This window comes from Dendrobates tinctorius, unplaced genomic scaffold (genome assembly GCF_039654945.1).
Source record: "Dendrobates tinctorius isolate UK_male_01 unplaced genomic scaffold, ASM3965494v1 ptg000018l, whole genome shotgun sequence".
In the NCBI taxonomy this organism is placed as follows: Eukaryota; Metazoa; Chordata; class Amphibia; order Anura; family Dendrobatidae; genus Dendrobates; species Dendrobates tinctorius.
The window spans coordinates 11,335,171-11,353,340 of record NW_027361686.1 but is presented as its reverse complement, the minus strand read 5'-3'; the positions used below and the strand labels follow the sequence as shown (position 1 = coordinate 11,353,340).

General features: G+C 45.5%; 1 protein-coding gene across 1 annotated transcript in view; it reads right to left on the bottom strand.

Annotated features, from left to right (window-relative positions):
• Positions 1 to 18,170, bottom strand: part of NHERF4 (NHERF family PDZ scaffold protein 4) — a 205,440-nt gene that overhangs the window by 62,773 nt on the left and 124,497 nt on the right. The gene's annotated exons all lie outside the window — the stretch shown is intronic.

The following is an 18,170-nucleotide window of genomic DNA, read 5'->3' as shown; positions in this document are numbered from 1 at the left end:
TGAAAAAGTATTTGCCACATTCCTCATTGTTAGGGCTAGCGGAACACACCAAGTAATAAAAGATGGAATCAAGGTGCGTTTGCAGCCCGGGGTCCACCGTGCATTACCTGCTGCTCGGTAATGGTAGACGCTACATGGCAATATAATAGAGGACACACGTGGTTTAGCATCACCCGGTGTGTACAGGGGTGAGTTTTGTTGCTTCACAGAACCGCCCTGCCGCGGAATATAAATACCGAAGCCTGTTAAAGCTCACAGGCTTGGCCGGGTGAGCGCTAGTGTACTGTCACAGGACACTGCCCCAAGGCACAGGGTTAGAGTCCTTCTAGACCACTAGCGCTTGGCGCCGCAGCTGCGGTGCCAGCAAGAGAGTAACTGAAAGATATAAAATATAGCCAGCTCACCAGCAACCACCTCAGAAACCTCGGAAATCCGTCCAGACAAACGTGGAATCCATAGTGAAAATGAGATGAGTAGTTCCAGCTGCGTTAAAACGTAATAATTTGCTTTATTTCTTCTCATTAAAAACAAATAGTCAAAATACAATTTCACTCTCCAGGACTACTGCCAATACACATGAGACAAGCTTTACGTGTTTCGATCTATGCGATCTTTATCAAAAGCCATGTCCATTCTTCCGACACAGAGTTCTATATAGAAAGAACTAACCACTAGTATTGCAGTATTAAATCACGTGACAAACACATGTGTGAAATCAGATAGAACAAACATAAAAATCCAAAACAACGTTTTTTTAAAAAAGCTGTTGCTTACACCTTATCGAAATTGTGAACACATTAATCTAATTATAATGGAGCGCTAAATCATTGCGCTTATTTAGGCCATGTGGAAATCTTGTGTTTAAACGGTATATCCAAAACGCTTCTCTTGTGAGAAGTAATCTTCTGGCATCTCCCCCTCGATATGGAGTATTAACTATTTCTATGCCATGAACTTCAAAGGAACTAGTGCTCCTGGCATGACAAACAATGAAATGTTGCGATGCCGCAGATACATTTCTATCCGCAGTTTTGATACTGGTTATATCATATAAATGTTCTCTAATGCGAACCTTAAGTTTCCAAGACGTACATCCTACATAGGAAAGCTTGCAAATCTTGCAAGTAATCCTATATACCACATTTGTGGAATTACAATTAACCCCTTCATGACCCAACCTATTTTGATCTTAATGACCTGGCCATTTTTTGAAATTCTGACCAGTGTCCCTTTATGAGGTAATAACTCAGGAACGCTTCAACGGATCCTAGCGATTCTGAGACTGTTTTTTCGTGACATATTGGGCTTCATGTTAGTGGTAAATTTAAGTCGATAATTTTTGCGTTTATTTGTGAAAAAATCAGAAATTTGGTGAAAATTTAGAACATTTCGCAATTTTCAAATTTTGAATTTTTATTCTGTTAAACCAGAGAGTTATGCGACACAAAGTGGTTACTAAATAACATTTCCCACATGTCTACTTTATATCAGCACAATTTTGGAAACAAATTTTTTTTTGTTAGGAAGTTATAAGGGTTAAAAGTTGACCAGCAATTTCTCATTTTTACAACAAAATTTACAAAACCATTTTTTTAGGGACCACCTCACATTTGAAGACACTTTGAGGGGTCTATATGGCAGAAAATACCCAAAAGTGACACCATTCTAAAAACTGCACCCATCAAGCTACTCAAAACTACATTCAAGAAGATTATTAACCCTTCAGGTGTTTCGCAGGAACTAAAGCAACGTGGAAAGAAAAAATGGACATTTTAATTTTTACAACAAAAATTTTCTTTTAGCATCAATTTTTTTCATTTTCACATGGACAACAGGATAAAATGGATCCTAAAATTTGTTGGCCAATTTCTCCTGAGTACACCGATACCTCATATGTGGTCATAAACCACTGTTTGGGTGCATGGCAGGGCTCAGAAGGGAAGGAGTGCCATTTGACTTTTTGAATGGAAAACATGCTGGAATATTTAGCGGTTGCCATGTCGCGTTTGGAGAGCCCCTGTGTGCCTAAACTTTGGAGCTCCCCCACAAGTGACCCCATTTTGGAAACTAGACCCCCCAAGGAACTTATCTACATGCATAGTGATCACTTTGAACCCCCCCAGGTGCTTCACAAATTGATCGGTAAAAAAAAAAAGTACTTTTTTTTCACAAAAATTTTCTTTTAGCCTCAGTTTTTTCATTTTCATATGGGCAACAGGATAAAGTGGATCCTAAAATTTGTTGGGCAATTTCTCCTGAGTGCACAGATACCTCATATGTGGTCATAAACCACTGTTTGGGCGCACAGCAGGGTCCGTAAGTGAAGGAGCGCTATTTGACTTTTTGAATGGAAAATTAGCTCCAATCGTTATTGGACACCATGTCGCATTTGGAGAGCCCCTGTGTGCCTAAACAGTGAAAACCCCCCACAAGGACACCATTTTGGAAACTAGACCCCTTATGGAACTTATCTAGATGTGTAGTGAGCAGTTTGAACCCCCAGGTGCTTCACAGAAGTTTATAACGCAGAGCAGTGAAAATAAAAAATAAATTTTTTTTCCTCAAAAATGATTTTTTAGCACACTATTTTTCATTTTCACAAGGGTAACAGGAGAAATTGGACCACAAAAGTTGTTGTGCAATGTGTTCTGAGTACAACGATACCCCATATGTGGGGGAGATCCGCTGTTTGGGCGCACGGCAGGGCTCAGAAGGGAAGGAGAACCATTTGACTTTTTGAAATGAAAATTACCTCTAATCGTTAGCGGACACCATGTCGTGTTTGAAGAGCCCCTGTGTGCCTAAGCATTGGAGCTCCCCCACAAATAACCCCATTTTGGAAACTAGACCCCCTAAGGAACTTATCTAGATGCATAGTGAGCACTTTGAACCCCCAAGTGCTTCACAAAAGTTTATAACGCAGTGCCGTGAAAATAAAAAAATAATTTTTTCCTCAAAAAATTATTTTTTAGTGCGCAATTTTTTATTTTCACAAGGATACCAGGAGAAACTGGACCCCAAAAGTTGTTGTCCAGTTTGTCCTGAGTACGCTGGTACCACATATGGTTTGGGCACACGTCAGGGCTCGGAAGGGAAGTAGTGACACTATGAAATGCTGACTTTGATGGAATGGTCTGCGGGTGTCATGTTACATCTGCAGAGCCCCTGATGTACCTAAACTGTGGAAACCCCCCACAAGTGACCTCATTTTGGAAACTAGACCCCCCAAGGAACTTATCTAGATGTATGGCGAGGACCTTGAACCCCCAAGTGCTTCACAGAAGTTTATAACGCAGAGCCGCGAAAATAAAAAATCTTTTTTTTTTCCTCAAAAAAAAGATTTTTAGCTCACAATTTTTTTCACAAGGGTAACAGGATAAATTGGACCCAAAAAGTTGTTGTCCAGTTTGTCCTGAGTACGCTGGTACTCCATATGTGGGTGGGGACCACTGTTTGGGCACACGTCGTGGCTCGGAAGGGAAGTAGTGACATTATGAAATGCTGACTTTGATGGAATGGTCTGCGGGCGTCATGTTACATTTGCAGAGCCCCTGGTGTGCCTAAACTGTGGAACCCCCCCACAAGTGACCCCATTTTGGAAATTAGACCCCCCAAGGAACTTATCTAGATGTGTGGTGAGCACTTTGAACCCCCAAGTGCTTCACAGAAGTTTATAACGCAAAGCTGTGAAAATAAAAAATCATTTTTTCCTCAAAAAATGATTATTTTAGCTTGCAAATTTTTATTTTCACAAGGGTAACAGGAGAAATTGGACCCCAAAAGTTGTTGTCCAGTTTGTCCTGAGTACGCTGGTACCCCATATGTGGGGGAACCATTGTTTGGGTGCACGTAAGGGCTGAGAATGGAAGTAGTGACGTTTTGAAATGCAGACTTTGATGGAAAGATCTGCGGTCATCGTTACGTTTTCAGAGCCCCTGATGTGTCTAAACAGTGGAAACCCCCCACAAGTGACCCCATTTTGGAAACTAGACCTTCCAAGGAACTTATCTAGATGTCTGGTGAGCACTTTGAACCCCCAAGTGCTTCACAGACGTTTATAACGCAGAGACGTGAAAATAAAAAAATCTTTTTTTTCCAAAAAAATAATTTTTTAGCCCCCAATTTTTTATTTTTCCAAGGGTAACAGGAGAAATTAGACCACCAAAGTTGTTGTGCAATTTTTCCTGAGTACGCTGATACCCCATATGTTGGGGTAAACCACTGTTTGGGCATACGTCGGGGCTTGGAAAGGAGGGAGCACCGTTTGACTTTTTGAACGCAAAATTGGCTGGTATCAATGGTTGCACCATGTCGCGTTTGGAGACCCCCTGATGTGCCCTAACCCTAACTCTAAACAGTGGAAACCCCTCAATTCTAACTTCAACCCTAACCCAACACACCCCTAACCACAACCCTAACGCCAACACATCCCTAACCCTAATCCCAACCCTAACCATAACCCTAACCCCAACACACCCCTAACCCTAATTCCAACCCTAACCCTAATTCCAACCCTAACCCTAATTCCAACCCTAACCCTAGTTCTAACTCTAACCCTATTTCCGACCCTAACCCTAATTCCAACCCTAACCCTAATTCCAACCCTAACCCTTTTTCCAACCCTAACCCTCTTTCCAACCCTAACCCTCTTTCCAACCCTAACCCTAACCCTAATGGAAAAATAAAAATAATTTCTTTATTTTATTAGTTGATCCTGCCTATGGGGGTGATAAACGGGGGTTTATTTCCTTTTCAATCTATTTTGATCACTGTGAGAGTTTATCACAGTGATCAAAATGAATGAAGGGAAATTGCAGCCGGCGGGCGCACTGCGCATGCGCCCGCCATTTTCCAAGATGACGGCACCCATGAAGCAGGACCGCGGGACACCGGGAGGCGGAGAGGGACATCGGAGGTACCGGGGGGTGAGGGGGGGTCAGAAGGTGGGGTGAGCCCAGAGAAGGGGGAGGGGAGCTGATGATGACGGCGGCGGCACATTGCCGCCATCAGTCGATATCGGGGGCCGATCGGCCCCGTGAGTCGATGGGGGGTCGGATCACGGTCACCAACCATGTCCGATGCTACAGCAGTGTCAGACATGGCTGGATTGTAATATTTCATCAATTTTCATTGATGAAATATTACTATCGCTTTGATTGGCTGTTTCACTTTTAACAGCCAATCAGAGCGATCGTAGCCACGTAGGGACAAAGCCACGCCCCCTGTGGTGAAGAACAAAGCCCCCTATATCTAAACTTATAGAAACACACAGGCCATTAACACCCAGAAACTTATGAAGAACTTGCAGTCTTCATTGGCCCCTATCTCCTCCCTCTCATGTCCTGATTCTGCATTGAAGCATTACAATGAAACACTTCAAACTGCCCTGGATGAATTTGCACCCCCTATAAATAGAACACCACAACGCAGACGGCGACAACCCTGGCACACGGTGCAAACACGTTTCCTGCAGCGGTGCTCCAGGTGCGCCGAACATCTGTGGAGAAAATCCAATCTACCCGAAGATTTCATCCATTTTAAGTTTATGCTTAGAACATACAACACTGCCCTTCACCTCTCCAAACAAACCTATTTCAACACCCTCATCACTTCACTGTCCAATAACCCGAAACGTCTCTTTGACACTTTTCATTCTCTACTCAATCCAAGAGTACAGGCCCCAACCACGGAGCTCCGAGCTGACGATCTGGCCAATTACTTCAAAGAAAAAATTGACCAGATCCGACAGGAAATTATCTCCCAATCACCTCATACCATGCACTGTCCTCCCTCCCCCACTGCATCTAACTCACTCTCTGATTTTGAACCAGTCACAGAAGAAGTAAGCAGGCTCCTTGCATCTTCTCGCCCAACTACATGCACCAGTGACCCATTTCCGTCACAGCTCCTCCAGTCCCTTTCCCCTGCTGTCACCCCTCACCTAACTAAAATATTTAACCTCTCTCTCTCTTCTGGTATCTTTCCCTCCTCATTTAAGCATGCCATCATACATCCACTACTTAAAAAACCATCCCTCGACCAAAACTGTGCCGCTAACTATAGACCTGTCTCTAATCTTCCCTTCATCTCTAAACTCCTGGAACGCCTGGTCCACTCCCGTCTTATCCGCTATCTCTCAGAAAACTCTCTTCTCGACCCTCTCCAATCCGGTTTCCGCTCTTTACACTCCACTGAAACTGCCCTCACTAAAGTCTCTAATGATCTGCTAACAGCTAAATCAAATGGTCACTACTCCATGCTAATTCTCTTGGATCTCTCTGCAGCATTCGACACTGTGGATCATCAGCTCCTCCTCACTATGCTCCGTTCCATTGGCCTCAAGGATACCGTTCTCTCCTGGTTCTCCTCCTATCTCTCCGACCGCTGCTTTACTGTATCTTTTGCCAGTTCCTCCTCCTCTCATCTTCCCCTTACTGTTGGGGTCCCCCAAGGATCGGTTCTAGGCCCCCTCCTCTTCTCCTTGTACACTGCCCCTATTGGTCAAACAATCAGTAGATTTGGTTTCCAGTACCATCTCTATGCTGATGACACCCAATTATATGCTTCTTCTCCTGACATCACGCCAGCCTTTCTAGAAAACACCGGCGATTGTCTAAACGCTGTGTCTAACATCATGTCCTCACTATATCTGAAACTGAACCTGTCAAAGACTGAACTCCTGGTGTTTCCTCCCTCTACTAATGTACCTATACCCGACATTGCCATTTCTGTGTGTGGTTCCACTATTACTCCCCAGCAACAGGCCCGCTGTCTTGGGGTCATACTTGATACCGAGCTTTCCTTTGCCCCCCACATTCGATCACTGGCTCGTTCTTGTCATCTGCACCTCAAAAACATTTCTAGAATTCGACCTTTTCTTACCTTTGACTCTGCAAAAACTCTTACTGTTTCTCTTATTCATTCTCGTCTCGACTATTGTAACTCTCTTCTAATCGGTCTCCCTCTTACCAAACTCTCCCCTCTCCAATCTGTCTTGAATGCTGCAGCCAGGATCATATTCCTCACCAATCGTTACACCGATACCTCTACCTTGTGCCAGTCATTACACTGGCTACCCATCCACTCCAGAATTCAGTATAAACTTATTACCCTCACTCACAAAGCCCTCCATGGCTCAGCACCACCCTACATCTCCTCCCTTGTTTCAGTATACCACCCTACCCGCGCCCTCCGTTCTGCTGATGACCTGAGGTTAGCATCCTCAATAGTCAGAACCTCCCACTCCCGTCTCCAAGACTTTACACGTGCCGCGCCAATTCTTTGGAATGCACTTCCCAGGTCAATACGATTAGTCCCCAATCCCCACAATTTTAAGCGTGTCCTGAAAACGCATTTATTCAGACTGGCCTACCACCTCAACACATTAACCTAATCTATCCCTGTGTGGCAGAGCCAAAAGTTTTACCATAACCAGGTTCCCCGCATCATTCTCCCACATGCTTTATGCATCCATTAGCCCTCTGTGTCCGTACTGTCACACACCTAACATTATGGCTGGTCCATACAATCAGGGCAACTGTTAACACCCACCTTTCGTGTCTACCTCTTTCCTCATAGACTGTAAGCTTGCAAGCAGGGCCCTCATTCCTCTTGGTATTTGTTATAATCTACTGTATGTGATTATTGTTATGCTGTAATGTCTATTGTCTGTACAAATCCCCTCTGAAATGTAAAGTGCTGCGGAATATGTCGGCGCTATAAAAATAAAATTTATTATTATTATTATTATTCATGCTACCAGTAGTCATAACAAACATACGATTAAGTCCATCCCTGTAGGGGAGTACACCAGAATAAAACGCAATTGCAGTCATGCATCTGATCTGGATAGGGAATTTAAACAAGTGACGGAAAAACTAAAAAAACGCAAATACCCAATGTGGACGCTGAATAGAGCCCGAAACTTAGTTCACAAAAACAATGTGCTGAATTAATTAAGTCCAATATAGGTAAGAGTACAAAAGAGTGGAATAAAAAACCATATGTATGTTTTCAATTCAGCCCACAATTTATGCAAATTAAGAACATAATTAATAAATATTTACCTATATTGTATGAGGATGAAAAGTTAGAAAAGGTACTTAATACAGGTGTTAATATAATTTCGAGACGTGCACCAACTTTGGGCAACAAATTGTCAAACAGCACATTTTTTCTGAATAAGAAAAAACCTCTACATAATTGGTTAAATTGTACGGGCTTCTATAGATGTGGCTCTAACAGCTGTAAGACTTGTGCACATGCGATAGTGATCAAGGATTCTTTCGTTAGTGGAGATCAAATGAAATATAAAATTGGGAGTTATATTAATTGTAATTCTACAAATGTGGTATATAGGATTACTTGCAAGATTTGCAAGCTTTCCTATGTAGGATGTACGTCTTGGAAACTTAAGGTTCGCATTAGAGAACATTTATATGATATAACCAGTACCAAAACTGCGGATAGAAATGTATCTGCGGCATCGCAACCTTTCATTGTTTGTCATGCCAGAAGCACTAGTTCCTTTGAAGTTCATGGCATAGAAATAGTTAATACTCCATATCGAGGGGGGATGCCAGAAGATTACTTCTCACAAGAGAAGTGTTTTGGATATACCATTTAAACACAAGATTTCCACATGGCCTAAATAAGTGCAATGATTTAGCGCTCCATTATAATTAGATTAATGTGTTCACAATTTTGATAAGGTGTAAGCAACAGCTTTTTTAAAAAAAACATTCTTTTTGATTTTTATGTTTGTTCTATCTGATTTCACACATGTGTTTGTCACGTGATTTAATACTGCAATACTAGTGGTTAGTTCTTTCTATATAGAACTCTGTGTCGGAAGAATGGACATGGCTTTTGATAAAGATCGCATAGATCGAAACGCGTAAAGCTTGTCCCATGTGTATTGGCAGTAGTCCTGGAGAGTGAAATTGTATTTTGACTATTTGTTTTTAATGAGAAGACAAAGAAAATTATTACGTTTTAACGCAGCTGGAACTACTCATCTCATTTTCACTAGTAACTGAAAGATACAGCGCACTATGTGCACACTGCACCGCTCTGGCGGACGCCACTAACCACCCAGACTTGGGTTAGGAAAGCGCACAACATGCACACGGCGCCGCACTGGCAGTTGCAGCTTCTTAACACAGTACGGAGGTGCCTTGTGCTGAATGGCACAATATGGCGCTAAGTGTGATGCTGAGACTTGGATGCACAGTGGCGCAAAGGCAAAGCCACTAGTAGGCACTGACTCTAAACCCAATACCCTATACACAAGCACAACCAGAGGGAGGGAATCTTAGAGTCAATCACCTTCAAGCAAGCATCCGTCATCACACACAAGTACAAATAACTGTCAATACAAACGCATGGCCAAGCGGCCATGCAAACCTTTTATAGCAGCGTCCTTCCGGGACCTTCCACGTGGTCCAATCAGGGTAGCAACAGGACCTGAGCATGTGACCTCTGAGCTCCAATGAGAGGTTGACCCACGGACATGCTCAGTAGTCCGAAAGAAGGACTTTGTCCCAGGAGCTGCTCGCTGCTGGTTAGTGCATGTTGCTGTAGCACTAACTTGAGCAAGATGCTGGAATCAACGTCTCTGTTGAGCAACCTCCTCTGCGGCCGGGACTGAATGGGAGACCGCAGAAGGCAAGGCTTGGGATTTCTCCTGTGCAGAGGCAGGAACCTAACACTCATTTCTTGTGTTTTTGCATGTTTGTCACACGTAAATGTTTTCAGATCACCAAACACTTATAAACATTAGACAAAGATAACATAAGTAAACACAAAATGCATTTTTTAAATGAAGGTCTTTATTATTAATGGAAAAAGAAATCCAAACATACAGGATCCTGTGTGAAAAAGTGATTTCCCGTAAATCTAACAACATGTTGGGCCTCCCTTAGCAGCAACAACTACAATTAAGCTTTTGCTATTACTGGCAATGAGTCTTTTACAATGCTATGGAGGAATTTTGGCCCACTCATCTTTGCAGAACTGTTGTATTTCAGCCACCAGTCAGGATCTGTATAAGTGCAATTGTAAGCAGGTTGTGGGATGCAGTGACAGGCAGAAGGCAGAGCAAGGGGTAACCAGTTTAACAGCTTTAATTTTAACAGTGGTTGAACTCGTTGCAGGGAGGTAAAGGGTTAAATGGGAGAGAAGAAGTCCAATTGTAAAGGATAAGAAGAGTTAATAAACAAAACAACGGCAGTTCTTTGGGTACACTCAGCATAAAGAGGTCCTTCAGGCTGCATGTACCGCTTGGGGTTTGATAGCACCAACAACAGCTGGCGTGGAGTTGGTCCAAGAAGATTCTGTTAACGATAGTCCGTCTTCTGATGGCAGCGGTCAGTCTCCGGCACCTTCCGCTGAGCCTCTAGTCCATGAGCATATGTGGCGGGAACAAACAAACCGTGAGCGAGCAAGAATGTGCCGGTAAAGTGGGCTGCAGTCGTCTATGCAACACCTGGTTCTCTCTCTGAGGCATGTGCACTGTACTCACGGTTGCGGCATGCATGGCCCCCCTCTCTGCTAGTTACCGGGTATACTGCGCTTCTCCCTTTGTAGTCCCCGCTGCTGTCGGTGGGAGTCCCAGGATGCAGGCTGGTGCAGTCCCGCTGATCAAGGGACGGAGCACATCTCACTCTGTGCTGTGAACTGCCTGCTCCTGCCAAGACTGATTTTTTTCCGCTTGCGATGTGGCTGTAATCGCTTAGCCACGCCCCCTGCTTCCGAGGTCTGTCAAAGGTCTGTCCGGTCTTACGCTTTCTCCCGGACAACAGAGGAGACAGCCCCAACAGTTCTGGACCCGGAAAAAGACAGGGACCCATGGCCTGATTCATCTTCTTACACTTCTCCTCTCCTTTAACTCGCCATTCCATGGGCAAGAGTTCCTGCAGCAAATGTTGACAGTCCTCCATCTCTTGTGTGTGCTGCCTGGGGCCCCTGTGCTCTTCCTGGGGCCCTGTACGTTGCCTGAGGACCCATGTGCTGCCTGGGGCCCCTGTGCACTGCCTGGGGCCACTGTGTGCTGCTTGTGGCCTCTGTGCGCTACCTATGGCCCTGTATGCTGCCTGTGGCCCTGTGCACCACCTGGTGCCCTGTCTGCTTCCTGGGGCCCTGTGTGCTGCGTGGGACCCTGTGCACCTCCTGGGGCCACTGTGTGCTGCCTGGGGCCCTGTGCGCTGTCTGGGAACCCGTGTGCTGCCTGGGGCCCCGTTTGCTGACTCTGCCCCTGTGTGCTGCATGGTGCCCCGTGTGCTGCCTGGGACCCCGTTCACTGTTTCTGCCCCCCCCCCCGTGTGCTGCCTGGGGCCTCATTTTTGATGGTTCTCAAAAGCGTGAAAAATCTGTTCTGCAGCTGCTGGGGTATATTCTGACCCGGAGGGGTATAATCTGGCCTAGGCCAATTTATACCCGGGTATATTCTGGGCGGGGGGGGGGTTAATCTGGCCTGATACACTGGGTTGGAGTTACCACAGCAAATTTGGTAAAATGATCGGTCATCACCAGACAGTGTTCATATCCTAGGTGAGCTGGATCCAGTGTCAAGTAGTCGATCATCAATACCTCTAGGGGAGCAGAAGTTATGATGGTCTGCGTAAGGGCCCTCTGTTCTGGAGGTTTGGCCCGTTCGCAGTTCCTGCACCGATGACAAGTTTCCTCTACTGCCATCTTTAGCCGAGGATGGTAGACCAACTTCTGCAGCCACTAGATGTCTTCTCCGAGCCAAAGTGGGCCCCTCTCTCATGAGCTTCGCTGGCCACCTCACTGATCAGATTTTGGGAAGCACCACTTGCCAGGTGACCCTAGCTCTCGTGCTAGCTGCACTTTCCGGAACAACAAAGCATCTTCCAACTGGAGCCTCTCCCATTGCCTGAGTATCTGCAAGGTTCATGGAGACAGGGTCTTCCTCTCTTCTCGACTGGGAAGTTGTTTCAATGCCACCCATCGCCTTAACTGAGCGAGTTCCCCATCCTCTTGCTGCAGCCGGACTCAATCATCGCGGGGCTGCCACTGGAGGTGTTCTCCGGGCGCCTCCCCAATCTGTCCCTGCGTGGCTTCCAAAGTCCTGGCAGTGTTACGAAACCCAGAGATTTCTTCGGCCTCCAGCTCTTCATCCCAATTATGCCCGGATAGCTCATGAGTTACTCTGGATACAGCATCGGTACGCGTGTTCTCAGCTCCTCTCCAATATGTGATCTTGTATTGGTGCTTCACCATGCTAGCCACCCATCTCTTCTCCAGATCCCCCAGTTTAGCGTTCTCCAGGTGGGACAGAGGATTGTTATGGAAGAAAGGAAGAATCCAGCTCAAGTCAGAGTAGGCAAAACTAGGACAAACCTTTATTGGACAAACTTAAAATATCCAAAACATAGCACACACCTGGCACACCAATGGAGGCGATCAATGCGTTTCAACAAAAGTCTTACTCATGATCTACCTAATAGTAGGAGGAGGACATATATACAACACCTGGCAAAAATTATGGAATCACCGGCCTTGGAGGATGTTCATTCAGTTGTTTAATTTTGTAGAAAAAAAGCAGACCACAGACATGGCACAAAACTAAAGTCAATTCAAATGGCAACTTTCTGGCTTTAAGAAACACTAAAATAAATCAAGAACAAAAAATGTGGTAGTCAGCAATGGTTACTTTTTTAAACCAAGCATAGGGAAAAATTATGGAATCACTCAATTCCAAGGAAAAAATTATGGAATCACCCTGTAAATTTTCATTCCCAAAACTAACACCTGCATCAAATTAGATCTGCTTGTTAGTCTGTGGCGCCCCTGAGGGTTCAGTTGCCACAGAGGTACTGCACCTCCTCCTGAGGTGTGGTACCCCACTATCCAGGTAAGGTGGAGACACCTGACCACATTCCAACACTCACATCCCACACGCACACCAGTAGTGTAGCAGAGCAATCTTTGTGGCTCCCTGCTTGGGACACGAAGAGTGCTGGGAGGTGGGTGGAGCTTAGACTGAACAAGAGTGTGGGAGAATATTAGGAAATTGTCAGTCTGTGAGAGAAGATCCCCTGAGAGGGATGGAGTGAAGGAAGTGCTGCAGCAGACTCCTGTGACCTGGAGCTGCTGGCACAGGAAAGAGCCATAGAAAGCCTGATTCTTCAGAATGAAGAAAGATTAATGCGGAACGTAAGGAGAAGAGGCCTAAGGACTAGGGTCAGAGCAGAGCCCTTCCTCAAGTTTGAAGCGCATGGCCGGAGTCCGGTCCCCGAGGTTGTATGGATACTGATGTTCCTGCAGCAGAAACCGGAGGACTAGAAGTCGTCACCACTTTATTCCCATCTAAGAATTGGGGGCACAACAGCAGCGTGGGTGAGCCGGGACATGATAGCAAGGAGTCCCCAAAGCAGGCTACAGCTGTCTGCCGTACAAGTAGAGTTCTAAGTAACATCAAGAAGGAGGAACTTGAGTTTAATATGCAACTACAAGTACTTCAGATTAGACGCTAGTGTGGAGACGTTCAGAGAAGGCACATGTTGGAGGAGTGCTGGAAAGGTGTACTTTACCTTGCCTGAGAGTTGGCTGAGCCCCTGACCTGGAGGACACGGCACCGAAGCGGGCATCTGTGTGCACTAGACTGTGAGTAAAGCCTTGGAACTACATGCCCTTGTGTCCTCCACTTATTCTTGCGCCTTACACCTGGCTCTGCTACATCTACTTCTTTACACCATCTCCCCACTTGCCAACCTCATCTACACTGCCCTGGGACTACAGCTCCACCTGTGGGGAGCTGCAACATCATTGCTGCACCACACCATCTGTCCCAGAGAAGCAGCCCTGCAGCACTGGTCAAACCGACCAGAAACCACAGGTGGCGTCACGAATCATCTCAATAACTTTATCCCAATCACTCTACCCCTTTTTACATTGACCGCCTGAGGCCACGGACCGGGTCATTGCCACTGTGACATCTCCCATTGAAGTCAACGGGCCCGGCACCAAGTACCCCACGGCCTCTGGGGGCGAGTCAAGTCTGCATCTAAAAAGGAGTGATTACACCTTGGAGAAATGTTGCACCAAGTGGACTGATATGAATTATGGCTCCAACACGAGAGATGTCAATTGAAACAAAGGAGAGGATTATCAAACTCTTAATAGAGGGTAAATCATCACGCAATGTTGCAAAAGATGTGTTACGCGTCGGGTTCCTGTCACTGCACAGCAGGAATCCCGAGCCTTTCTTCCAGCGGTCTCCCATTCCTCTTCAGCCGCAGAGGAGGCTGCTCAGCAGACTCATCAGTCCCGGCGCTTTGCTCAGACTAGCTCTCTTGGGTTTGGTTGCTGCTGCCACCTCTGGTCCAGCTATAGCAGCGCATGCTGGTCATCAGCGAGCTACTCCAGGGACCAAGTCCTCCATTCGGTCCACTAAGCATGCCCATGGGACAATCTCCCATTGGAGATCGGAGGTCACGTGCTCAGGTCCTTCTCCAGCTTGGATTGGACCATCAGGAAGGTCCTGGAAGGACGCTGCTATAAAAGGGTTGCATGGCCGCTCGGCCATGTGCTAGTATAAATTGCATTATCAGACTATGAGGAGTGAGTGTTGTATGCATGTATGAATGTCTGGTGAATGACTCATTAAGAAACCCCTACCCTTGGTATGTATGTGTTGTGCGGCCTAGCCTGTTAAGCGCCCAGGCTTAGGTGTAAGTAGAGGCAGAGTCTGAGACTGGCATCAGTGTCCACTGGTGGCTCTGCACGCCACGGTGCACGTGCGCGACACTCCACCATAGTCAGTGTCTATAGTTGCGTCCGCAGGTGCGATGCCGCGTGCTCAGAAGGTCTAGAGGGACACTGACCCCGTGTCCTTGGGGCAGAGTTCTGTGACCACTTTCTGTGCGCTCCGTTGCCGAGCTCTGTGAGCTAAACAGGCTCCGGCATTTATGTTCTGCGGTAGTGCGGCTCTGTGAGGTAACAGAGTTCACCCTGTACACACCGGGTGATGTTAACCCGCTTGTGTTCTTCCTTTATACCGCCATATAGCGTCCACCATTATCTAGCAGCAGTATACCACCTCTGCACGGTGGACCCCGGGTTGCAATCACACTTCTCATATTTTATATTTAGTGTGAGCCGCAACCCTAACAGGATGTTGGTTGTTCAGTCATCTGTGTCTAAAATCTAAACCAAATACAAACAACATGGGAAGGTTGTTAAAGGCAAACATACTGGTAGGCCAAGGAAGACATCAAAGTGTCAAGACCGGAAACTTAAAGCAATATGTCTCCAAAACAGGAAATGCACAACAAAACAAATGAGGAATGAATGGGAGGAAACCAGAGTCAACGTCTGTGACCGAACTGTAAGAAACCGCCTAAAGGAAATGGGATTTACATACAGAAAAGCTAAATAAAAGCCATCATTAACACCTAAACAGAAGAAAACAAGGTTACAATGGACTAAGGAAAAGCAATTGTGGACTGTAGATGTCTGGATGAAAGTCATATTCAGTGATGAATCGTGAATCTGCGTTGGGCAACGTGATGATGCTGGAACTTTTGTTTAGGGCCGTTCCAATGAGATTTATAAAGATGACTGACTGAAGAGAACATGCAAATTTACACAGTCATTGATGATATGGGGCTGCATGTCAAGTAAAGGCACTGGGTAGATGGCTGTCATTACATCTTCTATAAATGCACAAGTTTATGTTGATATTTTGGACACTTTTCTTATCCCACCAATTGAAAGGATGTTTGGGGATGATGAAATCATTTTTCAAGATGATAGTGTATCCTGCCATAGAACAAAAACTGTGAAAACATTCCTTGAAAAAAGACACATAAGGTCAATGTCATTGCCTGCAAATAGTCCAGATCTCAATCCAATTGAAAATCTTTGGTGGAAGTTGAAGAAAATGGTCCATGACAAGGCTCCAACCTGCAAAGCTAATCTGGCAACAGCAATCAGATAAAGTTGGAGCCAGATTGATGGAGAGTACTGTTTGACACTCATTAAAGGGAATCTGTCACCCATTTTTAGTGACATCATGTAAACATATCACCCAATTGTGCATCCCATAAGGATTCTATTAGGACTTTTGATTTCCCCCGACCCCGCACCTTTGATGCATAAATACCTTTTTTATCTTGGTGGAAATGTATGGAAATGGCTGCGGTCCGGTCCGAAGGGTGAGTCTTATTCCTCTTCCCCCCCCCCCCTCCCTGGCTTGCTGAACGTAATCTTCATCTGTGAATATCACAGATGCCGTAGCTTTCCGTGCTTGCCCATTGAAAAGGCCTCCGCCGCTTGCGCAGTATGCTTTGCCCAACTGTGTGCAAAGCATATAATCGGTACTGCGCATGCGCAGGTGTTTTTCACCATGGTCTATGCCCCGGAAGTATGTCCAGCATGTGAACACTTCCGGGGCATAGACCGCGCTGAACAATACAGCTAATATTCAAAAAAAGGGGTGACAGATTCCCATTAAGTAGTGAATTATATTCCATTATTATTACCCTTATTTGCCTGGACTGCTGTGACCAGAGGAAGAGAAGGTAACCTGTAGTGAAAAGCTTTGTTGGTCCCGTCTATCTATGTGCAAGGGACTGGGGGTGCTCACTGATTGTGTGCTCAGTGGGACTCTGTCTATGTGCTGTGCCTTTGAATAACCCGGTTACAACTACCCTCGGTTGCCCTTGATATAGACACCACCCAAGGAAATTGAAAAGTCAGTTTTGGAGAGATTCAGTTTCAGATAGAGGGAGAACATGATGTAAGAGACAGCAGGCAGACAATACCTGGTATTTTGTACTAAAGTGAGGGAGATATGACGTGAAGAGTTGTAGCATTGGGTATCATCAGCATGGAGCTGTCACTGGAAACAAAATCTGCTCTTGATTTGTCCAATAGGGGCAGTATATTAGGAGAAGAGGACTTAAGAAGCTAACAATGATCCTTGAAGAACCCCAATAGTAAGGGGAAGAGTAGACAAAGAACAGCGAGCAAAAGATACTGTGAAGAAGTAGTTAGAGAGATAGGAGAAGCAGTAGAGGACAATGTCCTTGAGGCTGATAGAGCCGAGCATGGAGAGGAGGAGCTGGTGATCCACAGTGTAAAATGCTGCAGAGATCCAGAAGAATCAGCAGGGAGTAGTGGCTATTGGATTTTGCTGATAATAAGTCATTAGAGACTTTAGTAAGGGCAGTTTATGTAGAGTGTGAAGGGCAGAAACCAGATTTTAAAGGGTCGAGAAGAGAATTATCTGAGAGATAGCAGATGAGACGGGAGTGAACCAAGTGTTCCAGGAATTTGGAGATAAAAGGAAGACTGGAGACTGGTCTGTAGTAGGCAGCTAAGTTCTGGTCCAGGGATGGCTTTTTTAAGTAAAGGGGTTATTATGGCATGTTTGAAAGAAGAGGGAAAGCTACCTGAAGAAAAAGAGAGGTTAAATATTTTAGTTAACTGGGTAATGACAGCTGGGCAGAGGGACTGAAGGAAATGTGAGGGAACAGGGTCACTGATGCAGGTTGTAGGTCAAGACTAAGCAAGGAGCCAGGTCACTTCTTCTGTGACAGGCTCGAAGATGGAAAGAGAACTTGAGGTGCACGTGGGAAGGGGATCCGGGCACTGATGGGATTGTGCAAAAATGTCTTGACGGATGTAATTGATTTTTTTGTAGGAAATAAGTGGCCAGACCATCAGCACTAAGGTTGGTGATGGAGACCTGTACTTTAGGACTCTAGAGAGAGTGAAAGGTTTCTAAGAGTCATTTTGGATTGATGGCTAGAGATGTGATGAGGGTGGTAAAGTAGACTTGTTTAGCCAGACAGAGTGAAGCGCTATGAGGTTTGAGCATGAACTTAAAGTAGATGAAGTCTTCTGCTGAAAGTTATTTTCGCTTGACACTTTTTGAACAACACTGGAGAAAACGTGTTTGCAGCATGTGCCGGAGCTGCCATCATCTGTGCTGGGTCGTTCTGCGTGTAGCTGGTACTGCTGCATCCAGGGTGATCTGCAATGTATTGTTATAATGTGACAATGCTGAGTCTGGACAGGAGAGGGAGGAGATGGGAGCTAAAGATGACTGTATGTTGTTCATAAACTGCTGGGTACTGATGGCATGTAGATTTCTGTATGTGCGGTGTCTTGGATGTTGAGACAGTTCTTGACAAAGAAGG